Source organism: Sminthopsis crassicaudata, chromosome 1 (genome assembly GCF_048593235.1).
Source record: "Sminthopsis crassicaudata isolate SCR6 chromosome 1, ASM4859323v1, whole genome shotgun sequence".
Lineage (NCBI taxonomy): Eukaryota > Metazoa > Chordata > Mammalia > Dasyuromorphia > Dasyuridae > Sminthopsis > Sminthopsis crassicaudata.
In genome coordinates, this window is record NC_133617.1 from 453,016,096 (window position 1) to 453,036,955 (window position 20,860).

Genomic DNA, 20,860 nt, shown 5'->3' on the forward strand with positions numbered 1-20,860 from the left:
GCTTATGGGTTCACCCCAAAGGAGGATTATCTTATACACAATTGATTCCTTTATATGATATTTTGAGAGGAAATTCAGATTTAAATTCTCCACACCAACTTATTTAGTCAGCTATGAAAACACAACAAACAGTTGAATAAAGCATTGAAAAGACTCAAACAGGTTGCATCGACCCAGAGAAAGGGTTAAAGTATTAAAAGAAAGTATTAAAGTATTAAAGAATGAATTGTTTGCTATTTTACAGACTTTAAAGATTTGGTCTATGGACATTAATTTTCTTTCTGACAGTACAGTGTTGGATACTCCTGATTATCCTACTTTGATATTACATCAAGAAAAAAACTATTGTAGAATGAATAACACCTCCAATGCAGTTTAACTCTTCATTAACCTTTTATGTTACTATGATAGCAGATTATTTATTATTCAAGGCTGTCAAAAGGATGGTTATTTTGACTGGATGCTCTGTAATTTATATACATATATATGTGTGTTTGTGTGTGTGTGTGTATGTATATATCCCTTTTTCTAGAGGACTCCTAAATGATTTGTTTTAGACATCATTAAAATGACAGTTATTGTTACAATTTTCCTTGTCTTGTTTACATGGTTCTTCTTTATCTAATGCAAAATTGTATTCTGCATGGGCCTGGGTGATACCCAGAATAATTATTGACAAGCCTATTCCACAGAGTCTTAATGTTTTTACTGATGCTTTTAAACATAATAAAGAAGCTTGCTTTTGTCCTCCTTTCAATTAAAAATATGTGTGTGATGCTCCTTTTGATTCTACACAATAGAATGAATTGTTTGCTATTTTACAGGCTTTAAAGATTTGGTCTATGGACATTAATTTTCTTTCTGACAGTACTTATGCTATTTTTGCTGTAAAGCATTTAGAGACAGTACATATTGAATTTCAACCAATTCCTATATTCCAATTATTTGTTGAAGTAGAGACACAATTAAGAGCACAACATGTCAATTATTTCTTTATCATATACTATCTTTTGGAACCCAAAAGTATGTGCATCTGTCAGTGGACACATACTCTGATTTTACTTATGCTAAACAAGTAAATCTCAGGGAGTTCAGACTGTTGTAAATCATCTTTGTGTTGCTGCACAATTCATGGTCTTTCCAGTAATGGTAAAAACTGATAATGTTTTTGTCTATACTTCAGCCCCATTCAAAGCCTTTTGTACAGAATGCATATTTCACATGTTACTAGCATTCCTTATAATCCACAAGGTCAAAGAATTGTAGAACACCATTAAACACTAAAAGGCATTAAAATACTTCTATGAAAATAAAAGATGAATAATAGAAGACAAGACTCATTGTTTCCACAGCTATCTAATGTTATCTTTACCATTAATTTTTTGACATTTGATTACAACGGTTTAACTCCTGCAGATGAGTTTTATTCCCTCCTGTCTGCATCACTTTAGGTGCCATCTCACTGTGCCCTGCAACAAAACATAGTAGGATCATGGGGACAGACCTTCATACCAATACATGACATGGACCAACTCACATATTAACTTGGGGAAGAAAGTTTGTTTTTATTTAACAGGTGATGGAAAAGAAAAATGGATTCCAATCAGACACATCCACATCATGGGGGAGAAAGCAAACATCCCACAAGATTTAACAGCTTCTACAGTGTCTCACCCTGCAAACTCAAGAGCATTCTTACCGGCAGTGTAACAGTCCAGAAGAAGACAGAAAAGAAATGGCTTAAGTTCTTACAATGCTTTTTACATTCTTTAACATGCAGACTCATTTAACAGTCATTGATTGCATAATATTGGACTTATTTTCTTTTAACACTGTGGGTACAAACTGTGACTTGGGAGGACAAACTTACTGACATAACTATAAATAATGACATGATGTTAAGAGGGGAAATGAAATCTATGAGAATCTTAGACCCAACAGCTCTTAACTTTACAGGCAAAACTAATCGTGTTCCTATGTTTTGGTAAATAACACGCACACACACACACACACACACACACACACACACACACACACACACACACATATATATATATATATATATATATATAAATTGACAAAAATATTATCTGCCATTTAACAATGAATCCTTTAGGCAGTATAACTTCTGTTATTTTACACTTTGGACCAACTCTTATTGTGCTTGTGCTATTACTCTACTTGTATGGGTTGTTGAAAGTATTCCTTCCCTCTGTCATTCAATTTAGCACCCAACTTCATTTAGCTTCTCTAAAACAAAAATGGAGAATTTGTTGAGGACCACATTAAGTGTGGAACCCAGAAAAGCCTACTAAAAGGTTCAAGGGAACTCCATCTTTAAGAAATGTCTCTTCTCCAAAGCCCCCATTCTTCACCTCCACCCTCCAACCACAAACAGCTGTGAATCACAGCACATTCAAGAAACCAAAAGATGTTTTGTTAATTGTTGTGTTTCACTCTGAGAAGAACCCGATGACTTTAGGAACCGCTATGACCCACACTGGCATTCAGGATAAGTCAGATCATTTTTACTGACACAGATGTTGCTTGTGAAGTCATGTATGCTTTTCTTTAAACAATAATAACTTTGCTGTGCTTAGAAAATATATATTCTGTGCAGAGATGAAATAAATCAGAGGTAAAAGGTAAGAAGTAAAGAGACTTTCACTGCCACTGCCTCTCAGTCTCCTTGTATCATCATCACCCTCTCACATGACACAATCTATTTTGCTGCTCAGAATTAGATCCCAGCAGTCCCTGGAAAGTGGCTCCCCTGACATTTTTCTATTATGTTCAAATTTTCCTTTAGTTTATTTCACTCTCATAATTTTGTTACTTAAAACTTCAAGTTAAACTAAAAAGTCAATTAAAATGACATTTTTGTAGGTCTTCAATCTTAAAATATTGTTTTATATCTTCACTCCTCTTTGGAGAATTCATTAGTGGTATTAGTGACAAAAATCACTAAATGTTTAAACTTAATTTTTTAGACTTCATTTAATATATTCCAGGTTATAAATATATAACATAAAAATCATTCATTTAAATTAATTAGAATTTGACAATTAAATTATCTCTGTCTAATAATTTTGAATCATTTAATGGAGACATATATTCCAATGTCTTTTACCAAGGTTCACTATAGCTAATGAAAAGAATATTAGAACTTTAAATAAAAGTCAGAGTTTTGAAAAACTTTGTTTTTCTAACACATTATTAAAAAAAAAAAAAAAGAAATCTTTTTTCTTTTGGGCTGAGGCAATTGGAGCTAAGTGACTTGCCCAAGGTCACACAGCTAGGCAATGGTAAGTGTCTGTGGCAAGATTTGAACTCAGGTCCTCCTGACTTCAGGGTTGATGCTCTATCTACTGCACCACTTAGCTGGGGGCAGTAACCTCATTCAATTGAAACTTCTAATCAATTCTAATCCTGCCTCATAGGATTGATATGAGGACCAAATGTGATAATGTATGTAAAGGACTTTGCAAATTGTAAGCCCTTTAAAAATGTAAGTTATTACTATTATTGTTGTTGTTGTTGTTAAAATAGAAGAGTCTTAAATCAGTAATGATCCTAGAAATATCTGCCATAGGTGTCTATGATTTGAGTTTGCTTCATTGTACTGATACTTTAAATAATTTCAATTCTGATGTATTTCTTTTTTTTTGATACTTTATTTTTTATTAATTTTATAATTATATTTTTGTTAGTACATATGCATGGGTAATTTTTTATAACATTATCCCTTGCACTCACTTCTTTTTCGAATTTTCCCCTCCTTCCCTCCACCTCCATCCCTAGATGGCAGGCAGTCCCATACATGTTAAATGTGTTGTAGTATATCCTAGATACAATATATGTGTGCAGAATCGAATTTTTTGTTGCATAGGAAGAATTGGATTCAGAAGGTAAAAATAACCTGGGAGAAAGACAAAAATGCAAACAGTTTACATTCATTTCCCAGTGTTCCTTCTCTGGGTATAGTTGATTCTGTCCATCATTAATCAATTGGAACTGAATTAGATCTTCTCTTTGTTGAAGATATTTACTTCCATCAGAATACATCATCATACAGTATTGCTGTTGAAGTGTATGATGATCTACCCATGAGCACTTGATATGTTAATGTCAATTATGTTTATAGTTTTCCTAATGTTGAGCCACCCCTGTATTCCTGGTATGAGTCCTACTTGGTCATGGTATATTATCTTGGGGATGACTTTCTGCAATCTCTTTGCAAATATTTTATTTAAGATTTTTGCATCAATATTAATTAGGGAAGTTGGTCTATAATTTTCTTTCTCTGTTTTCATCCTACCTGGGTTAGGTATGAGCACCCTATTTGTATCATAGAAGGAATTTAGCAGAATTCATTTTTTTCCCAATTTTTTCAAATAGTTTGATTAGTATTGAAATCCTGCCTCTTTATTCTCTACTCTCTCACCTTTTCCCTCCTGAAAAGTATTTGGTTTCTGACTACCATCTCTTCTAATATGTCCTTCCTTTTATCACACTTTCTCCTACTTTTTTTAATCACTCTTCCCCTTCTACTTTCCTATATGATAAAATAGATTTCTATATGTAATTGAATATGCATGTTATTCCCTTTGAGCAAATTCAAATGAGAATAAGATTCACTCACTCCACCTTATTTTCCCTCCAATGTAAAGGTATTTTTTTTTTTTTTGCCTTTCTATGTGTGATAATTTATTCTGTTTTATTCCCCCCCCTTCCCTTTCTTCCAGTACATTCATCTCACACCTCTTATTTTAACTTTGTAGATAACATTCTTTCACATTCAATTAACATCTGTGTCCTTTGTCTATATATACTCCTAACTGCCCTAAACATGAAAAAATATGAGTTACAAGTATCATCTTCCTATGTAGCAACATAAACACTTTAACCTTATTAAGTACCTTTACAATTTACCTTTTTATCATTCTCTAGACTCTTGGATTTGAAAATCATATTTTCTACTCGGCTCTGATTTTTTTCACCAAGAATGCTTGAAAGTTCTTTATTTCATTCGATATCCTATTTTTCCTGTAAAGGATTAGACTCAGTTATGCTGGATAGGAGATTTTTGGTTACAATCCTAGCTCTTTTGTTCTGTGGAATCATATTTCAAGCCCTCTTGCTATATAGAAGCTGCTAAATCTTGTCTCATCCTGACTATGGTCCTATGATACTTGAATTGCTTCTTTCTAGCTGATTACATTATTTCTCCTTGACCTCTGGAATTTGGCTTTAATATTCTTGAAATAATATTTCATTTGGGGATCGCTTTTTAGAGATCATCAATGGATTCTTTCAATTACCATTTTACCCTCTGGTTCTAAAATTTTAAGATTTTTTCCTTGCCAATTTCTTGACAGATGATGTCCTAAAGGTTTTTATTTTTTTGATTATGGCTTTCAAGTAGTTCTATTTTTTAATAATAATTTTTTTATTTTTCAAAATACATACATAGTTTTCAACATTCACCTTTGCAAAATTATGTGTTCCAAATTTTCCTCCCTTCCTCACTCTGATCCCCTCTGCTAGATAACTAGTAATCCAATATTGGTTCAACATGTGCAATTCTTCTAAACATATTTCCACATTTATCATGTTACACTATTCTCATTTTATAGTTAAAGAAACTAAAAAAGACAATTATTAAGTGACTTGCTCAAGCTCACATAGATAATTAATGCCTGGGGTCGGATTTAGCCTCAGGACTTCTTGACAACAGGCCACATATTTGATCCACTGCAACGATTGAAGAAATAAATCTAATGTTGAATGTTAATAGACTAAACATCAATATATGTAATATATTTTCATAAATCATTTAGGTGGTCCAACTCATCCTTCTATTAAAAAAAATCTTTGCTCTAATAAATCAGTGGTCTGATTATACATAAATGGGTAATTCAGAAAAATAACCTATGAATTAGCAAACAACCACTTTCCATCTGTTAAAACACAATCAACTTAATTTTGTGTATGTTAGTTTAAAAAGTCATCCTATATATGCTTTGGTATTATGTAAAGCTTTTTATCTTCTCTCATTTCTTATTCCTAAACCATGATTTCCAAAAGAGTTTACACTATAATCTCCTATGATCTCCATTTGTTTAAAATCATGGCATTTTAAAATACATATTGATTTAATATGGAGTGTCTTGACATATTATCATTGAATATATCTACTCCCCCATCCTCTGCAACAGATGTGTTGCTTCATAGGCTGCAATTTTCTATGTAACAATCTTTCTCAAACATTTATAATGAGCCTTGCAATGGAGATGACCAAGTAACCCATAACAAAATACTTATTATATAATAAAAGGACACAAAATAAAAATCATTCTATCAATTTTTCTTTTTGTCTTTACAGTGAAAACCTATAAGCCATCTTTCCACTTATCAGCAACTTTTTTATCTTTTATACTGGGCATACTGAATAACAAGTTAAGAAAACTAAGTTCAAATACAATTTTTTTTCTCTTAATACTTGTACATATTGTCGAATTCACTTAACTTCTCTGGGAATCATTTATCTCATCTTTCAAATGGATTAGATGTCCTCTAAAATTCTTTCTAGTTTGACGTTTATAATTCTATAACACGTCCCTATGACAAAATTAATGATTCCATTCCTCCAGTACCTGTCCACTCAGTAAAATGACAAAGATTTCAAATTTACAGTACCAATAAGTTAAATATGTACTGTTAGTCTTGAAAGCTATGTGATCCTCAGTCTTTTTTGTTACTTCCTGTCACTTGGGCATGTTCACTTCAGAAATAGAAACGTATAGGGTTAAGTAATTCATTGCTAAATACTTAAGGTAATAATAGCCTATTTAGACTCACCTAGGGTGGCTCTTGAACAATAATTTTCTTTGACTAATACTATCCTGATTTCAAACAATAAAATTGTGTTCTATCACTATGAACTTTATGGGTCCAGAATTGCTAAAATGTGTTATTGTAGTAGCATTTTACGGAAAATAAATGAAATTTAAAAATAAATTTTACATAAATATTAATATGCAAATAAAGAAACATTGAAATAATTGAAGATATTTTAGTGTTCATGACTGGGCTGGGCTCATACATTAGCTTCTTTGTACTGTTAGATCGAAATCAAAGTTTTAAATTTCTTGTCATGCATTGTAACAAATACAAATATAAACAAGTATAAGCTTCAAGTAGTTTGCTACTAATAAATTGTGGCTTTGAATAAATCATATAATGACTGTTAGGTCTCAGTCTCCTTACCTGGAAAATGAAGGTGTTGGATTAGATAATATGTATTCTTCATCTTCAAGGATTCATGCTTTTAAAGGACTTTCAATTAAGATTCTGAGGTTGAGAATTCTATTATGTTGTAAGAAGCAAGCATATTCATTCAGAAGTTATTTTGACAGCAACGACTCTGAAGCTTTGACCATGTGGTTGCCACTGCTATATTCTTCTCCTTTCAGTACTTTTAAGTGAAACATTTTTAAAAAGTAAAACACCAAAAACAAACTGAAATGACAAGTTGTAACATGCATGAGGTAGAAAGGTTTCTAGGGGGGTTTTGTTTTGTTTTAAATCTTCCTTCACTTTCAACCACTTCAGTTAGTGATGGATGATGTGGCAAAAGAACCTGATGTGACAAAAGAATGATGCTCTCTATTTTGAAACTCAAGCAAATACATAAAGGAATTACCCTTGCTCTTCTTTTATCTCTAAATTCTCAAAATGGTGTCAAATGAGTCTCGGACTCTTTTCATGGCTATGAAATATCAGGTTAGTTTGGGGTCACATTTAGAGTTGATTTTTTCTGAAAAACATTTTTACTCACAAAATGAAAAAATGTGGGTTGTTCATGAATTTTAGGTGGAATTAATGGAGTGGAGTGAAAGATGAGATCTTGAATCCAGTTTCTTTTTTCATAAGAGAAAATTAGTCTAGTGATTCTATTGATGCATTTCATGATTTATACCTTGATGAGAAAAAAGTATTAATTAATTTGTGGAAATGCATTTTCTAAGTACCTACTGTGTCCAAGGCATTTTGCTAAAACTCTAAGGACACAAAATCATGAGAGCTTAAAGCCTTTAAGATAGAAACAACATCTCAAGAGAATCTAGAAACCAGCAAATAATAAATGGGGATGTAGTTCCAAGTAAGAGGTGAAAGCTTACTTATAAGAGTAAGACTTCCAGGGTTGTATTGCATATACCAGTGGTAGGAGAATTTACATAGCATGCTTTGGGAAGCATGGATAGGATGTAAACTACATTTAATAACTGATTAAGTTTAAACAATAGTATACCTCTGATCTAGCCTATTGGGATCTTTCCTTATAATAAAATTTTCTTGATTCTTTTAGGAACATACATTCTGTAATAGATTTTAAGATTCTCAGAGATGTTTCCATCTCTGAATCTTAAAATCTATTAGAAGAAGAAACTCCACACTCCTACACATTTACCTATGATGACCTTTTCCTTTCTATGTACCTATATCACTCTTTTGCCTTCTGTGTTTTGCTGGAACTGGTGCTGGTGCTGATTCAGGCAACCTCATTGGGGGTTTTCTTGGAAAAAAAAGAGGGTTGTCACTTTCTTCTCCACCCTATTTCACAGGTGAAGAAACTGAGACAAACAAGGTTAAGTGACTTGTCAGGGTCATATAGCCACTAAGTGTCTCAGGCCAAATTTGAACTTAGGAAGATAAATCTTCCTCTCTCCAGGCCTGGAACTTTAAACATGGCATTACTTAGCTGTCCTGCTTTCTCTGTACCTTATCATATTCTTAACAAAATACTCTTTGAGCATGAGACTTGTACTATTCTTTTATAAATCACTCATATACTTTTCATTTAATTTTCTGTACATATGACATTATCTTTTATAAAATGCAATTTTCTTAAGGACAATTACTTTTTCTTCCTTCCTTGACCATTTGATTCCTGTGTTTATGGTTAAATAACTCTCTTTCAAATGTTTGTGCATCTTATTAAAGAAGGCATTTATGCAATCAGCACACCCTCTTTTAAATGCATTCCAACTAATCTTAATCAGAAAACATGATACCCCATAATTGAATGGCCAAGCCAATATCACATATAAAGTGATTATAACCTTCTTTTCCCTATTCATTATGTCATTGTAAACTCAAGCTCTTTACTAAAACTTTTGTTGTACATATACTCAAATCTATATATTTGAGGCTTCTTAATAATCAATATTCCCTATAACTTCTTCCCCCATCCAGAGTCCCTTTTCTGGGAATATCAGCATCTGACTCATTTCAGCTACACACAAGGGATGTTAAATTACTTAAATTAAATTAAATTAAGTTAAATTCATCTTTTTATTCAATTGGCTAACAGAAAGCTTTTGAGAATACATTATTGGGGCTAAGATGGTAGAGAGACGCCAGGACATTACCTGAGCTCTTCCAAGTATCCCTTTGGAATTAGCTCTAGATCAAATCTCTGATTGCATTTTGAAGTGAAAGAACTCACAAACATTTGGAGTAAAACAATTTTCCAGCTTAAGATATCTTAGAAGTACTTTAGAAAAGTCTCACTGAAGCAAGGGGGAATGCAGTCTAACACAGGTATAGCATGGGAATCTAATGGGAAAATCTTAGTCAAATTACAAATCAGCTCAGAAGACCTGTGGCTCAACAGGTCAGCTATGAGCCCATCCAAGTACAGAAGGCAAATTGTGAGCCCCCAAACCTTGACATAACAGAATAGGCTAAGCCAGATCAACCCAGAATGGTAGGAAAGCTGACAATAACTAAAATACTACTAGAAACAATTAGCAACTTTAACAAAATTGCAGGATATAAAATAAATCCACATAAATCATCAGTATTTCTATGTGTTACCAACAAAATAACTGTAAACAATAAAAAATGTCTGGGAGTCTACCTGATAAGACAAATCCACAACTATATGAAAACAATTATAAAACATTTTTTCCACAAGTAAAGTTAGATCTAAACAATTGGAAAAATATCAATTGCTCATAGGTAGGCCAAGCTAATAAAACTGATAATTCTACCTAAAATAAACTACTTATTAAGTTTCATACCAATCAAATAACCAAAAAAAATGACTTTGTAGAGCTAGAAAATAATAGCAAAATTTGTCTGGAAGAACAAAAGATTAATATTAAGGGAATTAATGAAGGAAAGTGCAAAGGACAATGGCCTACCATAACAGACCTAAAACTGTACTATAAAGTGGCCATCATTAAAAACATTTCTTATTGACTAAGAAATAAGAGTGTTGGAAGAGATTAGGTATAGGAGACACAATAATAAATGACAATAGTAATCTAGGGTTTTAACTAGTTTCTAAAATAAGAACTTTTTGACAAGAATTTCTGAGAAAATTGGAAAATGGTATGGCAAAAAGTAAGCACTGACCAACATTACACAGCTTATACTAAGATAAGATGAAAATGAGTTTATTATTTAGACATAAAGGGCGATAGATAAATAAAGAAATTAGAAGATCAAAGGATAATCTATCTATCAGATCTGTGGAGAAGGAAGGTATTATGAAATAAAAAATTGATCATTTTGATCAAAAAGGCTTTGTACAAAAAAAAAAAAAAAAAAAACTGAATGCTACCAAGATTAGAATTAGAAACAAAAAGCTGGGAAACAATTTTTACAGCCAGTATTTCTGATAAGACCAACTTTATCAGAATACAAATCATTTATCAATTGACAGATTTTCAAAGAATGTGAATACATAATTTTCAAGTGAAAAAAAATTAAAGCCATTTCTAGTCATATGAAAAAATGTTCTAAATCATTATTAATTATAGAAATGCAAATTAAGACAACTCTGAGGTACCACTGATGATTGGTTAAGATGACAGAAAAAGATAATGAAAAATGTGATATGGGAAAAGTGGAACACTAATGCATTGTTTGGTGGAATTGTAAAATGATCAAACCATTCTGGAGAGTGATTTAGAAGTATGCCCAAAAGGCTATAAAGTTATAGATATATAGATATATCTCCTTTGATCTAGCAGTGTCTGTACCCCAAAGAAATCAAAAAGAGGAAAAAGTATCCACTTGTGCAAAAATTTTAGGAGCTCTTTTTTGTAGTGGCAAGTGATTCTAAATTGAGTGGATGTCCATCAATTGGGGTATGGATGAATAAGTTATGTATGATATTTGAATATAATGAAGTATTATTGTTCTTTGAGAAATGATGAAAAGGCTGATTTCAGAAAAGCTTGGAAAGATTTACATGAAGTGATGCTGAGTGAAGTGAGCAGAGCCAAGACAACATTGTACACAATAACATCGTACAATGTAACAGCAAGATTATGTGATGACAAACTGTGTCAGATTTAGCTCCTCTCAGCAATGTGATGATCCAAGACAATTCCAAAATGTAGATTGAAACATAATATTTTCGCTTTTTTCCCCCCTTTTAGGTCTGATTTTTCTTGTATAACAAAACAAATACGGAAATATCTTCAGAAGAATTGTACATATTTAACCTATATCAGATTGCTTGTTGTCTTGGGAAAAGGGTAGTTAAAAGAAGGAGGAGTAAAATCATTTAGAATAATAGAGGGGCGGAGCCAAGATGGCAAAGATGATACACATTTCTCTTTGACCTTTACAACCCTCACAATAATTATGAATAATTATGAAATCCAGCCTCTGAATTAGCTCTGGACAGGCAGAACGTACAATATTGGGTGTGCAACAAGTTATCAGCAGAAAATTATTTCAAAGATCTGTTTCAATTGGAAATAGAAGGGAGGCAGCCAGGAAAAAAAGTACAAATGCCAGCATAGATAGCTCAAAGTCCCAGGGCAGAGAATTTATGGGAAGAAACAGATCAGAAAAGGTCTGTTTCAATTAGGAACAGGAGAAAGACAGTGAGGCCCGGGCAGCTTACCACAAACGCCAGCACAGAGCACCGGGGCATTGCAAACTCCACATGGCAGACCCAGCACTAAGAGTGAACCAGCACTGACTCAGAGCAGCTGTGGTCATTTGGAAAACCTCTCTTGCCCTAAAGGCAGATCTTAACTTAACTTAAAAAAAAATTGAGTAAAAGAGCAGAGAAGACTCTAACAATTGACAGCTTTTATGGCTAAAAAGAAGAACAGATTTCAAACCTGAAGAGAATAAAGGCAGATTGTCTCCAGATGAAGCTCCAAAAGGTGACATCATTACACAAGGCTCTCCGAGAAGAATTTAAAAAGGATCTTAAAAGAGAGTTAGAAGAAAAAAGGCGAAAGGCAATGAAAGCTTTCTTTGAAAGAGTATTTGGAAAAGGCAACACAAAATAGACATAGTGAAATGGAAAAAGCATATAATTCATTAAAAGATAGATTTGATAAACTGGAAAAAGAAAGCAATGGCCAGAAAAACAGAATTTGTGAAACATAAAAAAAAACTTCTTAAAAAATTATGAAATGGAAAAAGAAAATAACTCCTTAAAAAACAGAATTTGTGAAATGAAAAAAATCCATAGAACAAAACAACTCATTTGAAAATTCAATTGGACAAATATAAAAAGAAGTTTAAAAAATTAATGATGAAAATAACATACTAAAATTCAGAATTGAACAAATGGAAATGAATGACACAGTAAGACAACAAGAATCATTCAAGCAAAATCAAAAAAGGAAAAAAAAATAGAAGAAAATGTAAAATGCCTAATGGGGAAAACATCCAACCTGAAAAATAGATCTCGGAGAGACAATCTAAGGATTATAGGACTCCTTAAAATATGTGATAGAAAAAAAGGACCCTAGACACTATCTTTCAGGAAATCATCAAAGAAAACTGACTGGATATCATAGAAACAGAAGGTAAAATAAACATTAAAAGAATTCACCAAATGCCTCCTGAAAGAGACCCCAAAATTAAAACCCTAAGGAATATCATGGCTAAATTTGAGAACTATCAGACCAAAGGAAAAATATTACAAGCAGCCAGAAAGAAACAATTCAAATACTGAGGAGCCACAATAAGGATTACTCAGGAGATTACTCAGCTTCCACTTTAAAGGATTGAAGAGCTGGGAATCTGATATTCTGAAAGACAAAGGATATTGGAATGCAGCTAAGAATAAATTACCCTGCTAAACTGAGCATTTTCTTTCAGGGAGAAAATGGACATTCAGTGAAACTGGTGAATTCCATTTATTTTTGATGAAAATACCAGACCAGAGCTAAACAAAACATTTGACCTCCAAATATAGAACTCAAGAGAAGCACAAAAAGGTAAAAAGAAAAAAAAAATCTCTTGAGAACTGTATTTCTATTATGAGTATACCTTGAGAATACATGTATAATCTGATTTTACTGTTATAATATAAAAAGAAACTAGAGATTGAAAGGGGATTGTAACAGAAAAAGGAGGTAAAATGAGGGAAATTACATCTCAAGAAGAGGCAAAGAAAACATATTATATTTGTGGGAAAGAAGGAAGGTTGATGCAAGGTTGCCCATTATCACCATTGCTATTCAATATATTATTAGAAATCTTAGCTTTGGTAATAAGAGAACAAATGATGGTATACTCAGAGAAGCCCAGAGAATCAACTAAAAATCTATTAGAAATAATCCACAACTATTTGGAGTCAGATCACTTGGGTTCAAATCCCATTTCTCTTACTTATTACATTTACAGCCTTGTATAAACCTAGATAGTCAGATAGTTGGTGAATAGAGTTTCATGTTGGGCTTGAAATTGAGAAGACTCAACTTCCAGAGTGTCAATCTGGTCTTAGAAACTTATAGCTATCTTACCCTAGACAAGTCAGTTAATCCTGTTTGTTTTAGTTTCTTCATTTATAAAATGAGCTGAAGAAGGAAATGGTAAAGCATTCTAGTATCTTTGCCAAAAAAAAAAAAATTCCAGTGAGAGTCACCAAGAGTAAGATACAACTGAAATTAATGAAATGGATATACAAAGAAAGAAGTTACAAAGATGATACTCAAACAAGATTAAATGACCTCTGAGATGCCTTAAAATTCATAGATTCTATGATTCTTTGGCATGGTTCTTCTCTTGAGAAATTTACAACATTCACTATAGAGACAAGAAGCAGCTTGGCATAAGAGATCCTATCTCATTTCAAATCCCACTTTTAACAAATACTGGTTGTGTGACTTTGAAAAAGTCTAAGGCAACTCTAAAGATTGAACTTCCATCATTACTGATCTTCATGGGCTCCAAGAAATGAAACAGAAAGAAACTAGCTAAAGGGAAAATTCAGGCAAAATGTGAGAAGTATTTAAAATCTGACTTTTGTCAGACAAAAGGAAATTTGTCCCCACAAAAAGTTTGACTGTAGAAATCTCAACTAGGAAGAAAAATGAGATAATTTTTCTTTTTAATTTCCTTAATTTCTTTGGGTTGATGTATTAAAGCAAATTTTGCTGCCTTAACTTTGGGACTTTATATTCCTCCTACAAGTTTTCTCATGAAATGCCTGGATGATTGAGGATTAGATGTACCGATAACACAAATGCCAACAATATCAAGGGACCTACATAAAAGCATCATGAAAATGCAAGTGTACTTTTGGGGAAAAATAGTACAACATTTAATTATGTAAATAAGTACAACACGAGGCAGTTTGACATAGACAATGGCTCATAATTAATGAAGTCATAAGCCTAAAATGTGTATCACAATGGCCAACTAACTTAAAATCATTACCATCATGTAATCACTTCAGAACATGGAAAGAATGAATCACAAATTTGCAAAAACATTGCCCTGTCTAGTTAAGGAATTTTTCCATTATCATTATTTTTATTGTAGTTATCATTAAGCTCTTATACAGAATCTCATTTCCAAACTGATTTGTGCTGACATTTTTTAATGGATATATTTTTTTCTTTCCCTCAAGTGTATTCTGGGGTATTTTAATCCTAGTGAAGTGAGAGGCAGCATGTCCTAGTGAATAGACTATTGGGGACTTGATTTGATTATTGAATCTGATACTTGTAAATTGATCATGGGCAAGATATTTAACCTCTTTCTGAATCTCAAGGAAATCTTTAAAATTCAGCTACTAAGTTGCAGATGGATGTCAGTCTGCCTCAGAAAGGGAGTTCTGATAACATTTAAAGTTACAGAGTTCACATTTAACTCTAACACTTATTAACTGAACAAATCTCTAACATTTGTAGGTTTCAGTTTTTTCATCAATAAAATTAGATCATCTAGCGTCCCTCTTAATTTGAAATATAAGATACTCTTTAATCTATTCAAAGATTCCTGGTTGTTTTTAATGAATTATTATTTGTTTTTAACATTCATTTTAAAAAATTTAGTTCTAAATTCTCTCTCCTTTTTACTGAGAAGGCAAGCAATATAATATCAATTATACATGTGAAACCATGCAAAGTTGTAAAAAAATGCAAGCTAAATAAGGTGGGAAAAAAGTATTTGTATATATACATATGTATGTAAATCCATTATACATACATACATATATACATATATACATATACATATATATATACGTATATATATATATATATATATATATATATATATTCCAACCTGTCCTTGGAATTCATGAGCTTTTGAAGCAGAGAGCATTTTTCACTATAAGCCCTTCAGAATTGTTTTGAAAAAGATTTCTCCTTATAAATGGGGAAACAGAAACTTTGAGAATTGGTCCTTTTGGGTATGTCTCCAACTTCCAAAACATATTCTTCCTTATATGTTTCATTCTAGAAGATAACAAGGAACAAAAATGACATTAAAATTTTGCAATTATTAAGGAACAAATAACTAGAAGCTGCTTTTTATCCTGACAGTGCTGACTTCAGGTCAAAGGAATATATGATGCAGTCATTGATGAAAATTATGTACTCATGAGATTTTCAGTGGTAGGATAAATAACTGTGAGTCTAACTGTTATTAGAAATGGCTTTTTGTGATTCATCTCTTCAAGAACCAATTTGTGATCTGTAAAAATGTTCTGTAAATACTCTTATCATGACCTATGAATTCAATGGTGTAGGGAAATTCAGTGACAGAGCTCTCTGTATTAATAAGGGTACCAACTGTTCTAAATGTCAAAGACCTCCAAGAAATTGAGAGGCATGAGTGTTCAGTGATTTACCCAGGATCATATATAATTAATCAGTAAGCAGCAGAGGCAAGACTTGAACAAAGGTCTTTCTGACTCTTATGCTGACTCTCTATTCACTGTTATGCAGATTTTCCCATCATGAATTTCATACGATATCTTATTGAAAATGGACCATTTAATAGATGGTTAGTACTTACTGCTAGACATTTCTAGGAAGTATCATGTAATAGTGCACTGGTCAGAACATGTTAGTGGCTTGTTGTCAGCCCAGACTTGCAACTTCACTCCATGATGATGTTCTTTGAGCTTCTCACTGATAGCCCAATTCAAAGTCAACAGCTGCATCAAGGCTATAGGGTTTATGCTATTACCAAAGTATTTCTTCTTGTTGTTGTTTGTTATTTTCTTTCTTATATAATCATTTTGAAAATGTAGTAATCATTTAAAATGTAGCAGATTAGCTTTTTGTCCTGTATAAAGATGCAAATTTAAAGAACTTAGGCTTAGAAGACTTCCAAAAGAATGATAGTCAATGTTAGGATTACTAGGTGAGAACTCAGGTTGTCTGGACAGTGACAAGGTGAGAATTCAGGTTGTCTGGACAATTACAAGGTGAGAACTCAGGTTGACTTGATAGAAGGAGCAAGCTCATTGGCTGAAGTGGTTCTTCCCAGAAGCCCTTGCATTATCCCATGCCCATTCTCTGGGAGGATAAAAAGAGGCAACAGTGGGCCTGGAAAGTCAGTCTGCCTGGAGAAGCATAAGAGCTGGAGGAGATTCAGAGCCAGGATTCAAGGAGAAGACTCTGCACTACATCTGGCTTGACGCAGCTCTCTGCAGGAAGGGAAGTCACTTCTCTGGACAAGAGTTAACAGCAACTGCCTCCTCCAACAACAAATGCTTTTTACACCCGGACAATGATGAATGTGGAAAGACAGGGTCCCTCCTGGCAAGGGCCTTCTAGAGAAACTCGGCGATGTTTTCAATGTGGAAAAATTGGACATCTAAGAGCTCAGTGTAGGTATGGAGATACAGTGAGAAGACAGGGTGAAAGAAGACCTAAAACCCCATGTCCAAAATGCAACAGAGGACTCCATTGGGCATCAGAGTGTAGAATAATTCAGGGAAATGGGATGAGGGGCCCAGGTCCAGGGCCCCAGGCAAAAAAGACTTGGGGCATGATGGCAGCTGATGTTACACCCAAAGAGCCTCTGGAAGGTCAGGACTCTGATTTGATCAACCAGCAGAAAAGCAATCACATGGCAGAAAGGGATTACCTGATAAGTGAGCCAAAAGGCAAGCAGATTGCAAAAATGGATTACACTTGGGGAGAATACAGGCCTTTTAAACTAACAGGGCTGTATCCAGTGCAAACAAGTCCAATGTAATTGCCAGATGATGAGAAGAGATTTAAAAAGTGGTAAATAGAAGGAAATTAGATAGGTTGGCTGCCTGGGAGAGAGGGTTTGCTTGTATTTCTTCAGCAGGAGAAGGAATCAGATGGGTGCCAACAAGTCATATTCGCCTTGTCCATCAGAGAGAGAGAGAAAAAGAGAAAGACCTCAAAATAAAGGAGAAGATCTAAGAAACATCTTACACCGAAAGAGCATGGCTAATAAAAAGACTGTTAAAGAACTTTAAAACCAGCAGGAATCATTAGACTTCCTCACACAAGATGAGACTAATGGACAATGGACTTATGGACATTTATAAATTTTCAATTTATGATTATTTGATTATGTTATTTGTTATATACTTCTAGCATGTGTTATGTCACTATGTTACTATGTGCTTATGTAATTTATGTAAGTATGTGTAATACTTCCCATATTGATGGATTTATGTTTCAAGGTCATGACTGTCCTATGTTCTAAATCAAAAGAAAGGGGGAGATGTTAGGATTACTAGGTAAGAACTCAGGTTGTCTGGACAGTAACAAGGTGAGAATTCAGGTTGTCTGGACAATTACAAGGTGAGAACTCAGGTTGACTTGATAGAAGGAGCAAGCTCATTGGCTGAAGTGGTTCTTCCCAGAAGCCCTTGCATTATCCCATGCCCATTCTCTGGGAAGATAAAAAGAAGCAACAGTGGGCCTGGAAAGTCAGTCTGCCTGGAGAAGCATAAGAGCTGGAGGAGATTCAGAGCCAGGATTCAAGGAGAAGACTCTGCACTACATCTGGCTTGACGCAGCTCTCTGTAGGAAGGGAAGTCACTTCTCTGGACAAGAGTTAACAGCAAGTCACCAGAAATGAATTTCATTTTCCAACAAAAGCTTGAAGGGTGTGATTCAACCCTATAGTCATATAGGGTGTGATTCAAACCTATAGTCATTTTCCAGTCATTGTCTTTGAAGTAGGCTGTGAGTTGGAAGTTCAAAGACATGGAGTGAAGTTGCAAGTTTGAGGTAATTACAATCCATTAATATAGTTTAAGAAATTAGATGCTGCTTCCTAGAGATGGGTAGCAGGACTAGTCAATTAACAATTCATTCATTCACAATTTGGCACTTTGTGCCAAAGGCTCCCTAACACCAATTCTATAGTTATATCTAAAGCAAAAAAAGTTACAACCACGTCTCCCTCAAGTGAGAAAAATGCTTAAAGAATTTGAATAGTATGAGTGCAGAAAAAATGGTGACAGAAACAAGTGGAGGGCTCATATTGGTTGTCAAAATCTTCATCTAATTGACAATTTGGTTAATAGATATGAATGTTCATGAGATATTCCAGTTAGCAGATTTCTTGAAAGTTACCCAATATTTATTTAGTTATGGAGAAATGAGGCAACTTGACTGCCAACCATATGGTGCCAGAGACTAGAGGTACCTCTATAAAATCAATCCACCATCCCTCTCCCATTATTTAAATTGGTTATAGTATAAAGAATCTTCTTCATTTGAAAATGTCTGTATTTGTGCCATTGTCTGGGTTAGGAAGTTTGAGCACCGGTTCCACATATTTTCTTTTGCTTAGATTCCACTGAGGTACATATCCATCAATTTCTATATCATTAGCCCTCTTTGAGAATGATTACCACCACCATGAACAACATGAAGCAACAATAAGGATATAACATTCTAGAACTTATGTCATATAGAGTTGGTAAATTGCAAGTTTCCAAAAAAGTTCACACACACACACACACACACACACACACACACACACACACACACACACAATGCAATCCTGAAAAAAGGAACAAAGGGAAATTAAACAAGACCATGAATTGCATATCACTTTTTATTCTACATATACTGGCGAGAAACAAAATATATTGCTAATAAAAGTTATACAAAGATGAGGTTGGCCATATTGATGATTAATGCAATCAGGGAGAAAGCCAGAAGAATCATTAGAATCCACCAGAGGATATTTAAGATTTTACTCAATGAGGACTTGCTTATAACATGACATATTATAAATTATTATGCAGAATTTTTGCATGCAAAAATGGCATAGTAGATAGATAGCTTGAATCACTAATCTCTTGATTTCAAGTTCTTCCTCTGACATATACTTACTTTGTGACCATTTGCTAGCTACTTCACCTCCAGGAAAACAATTTTCTAAGATGATGAATAGATGAGTTGGGTTGTATATTGGTTGAGTAAATTCCTGCCAAATCTCACACACACACACACACACACACACACACACACACACACACACACACACACACACACACACACACACAAACACACTCACCAGTTATTATGGAACACTCAATTCCCTTTTGGAAACAAAACAAAACACACTGGTCTTTTCATAATCTACTCAAGAACAGAGTTGGAAAGCATGATTACTTTACAAAGAAAAAATATTCAAGTTCTATGTTGACAAAATATATATTTATCAACAGCACTAAAACTTCACTATTTTATAAGTGTACTCTAAAAATAGTTACATAAAAAAATCTGAGTTATATGTCATTAAAAAAAAAGAAAGAAAGAAAGAAACAGGAGTAGCTTAGATGGTAAAGTAAATAGAGCACTGGCCCAGAAGTCAGGAAGACCTGAGTTCAAATCCACCCTCAGACAATTAATACTTTCTAGCTGTGTTACACTGGGCAAGTCACTTAACCCTAATTGCCTCAATAACAACAAAAAAATTGTACCTTATTTATCATTGCCTGAAAGGAAAGATATGTGTTCAAACTTTGACAAGATATTATCAACATTTATCATTGTGTGTGAGCTAGGATCAAAGATTAGGAGATGGAAGAATCTTTAAAGTCATGTAGAACAATTCCTTCATTCAACAAATGGGGAAACTGAGACCCAGAGATGTGAAGTCCAAGATCAGTAGTCAAGTAATAGCTGTTTTGTTGATCTTTAAACTTGTCTTTTTTCTCAATTGCTGTACTGAGGCATGGGTAATTTTTTACAACATTATTCCTTGCACTCACTTCTGTGCCAAATTTCCCCCTCCTTCCCTCCACCCCCTCCCCTAGATGGCAGGCATTCTTATACAAGTTAAATATGTTATAGTATACCCTAGATAAAGTATATGTGTGCAGAACCGAATTTTTGTTGTTCTTATTGCACATGAAGAATTGGATTCAGAAGGTAAAAATAACTAGGGAAGAGAAACAAAAATGCAGTTTACACTCCTTTTCCAGTTTTTCTTCTCTGATTCTGTCCATCATTGATCAACTGGATCTGAATTAGATCTTCTCTTTGTTGAAGATATCTACTTCCATCAGTATACATCCTCATACAGTATCATTGTTGAAGTGTATAATGATCTCCTGGTTCTGCTCATT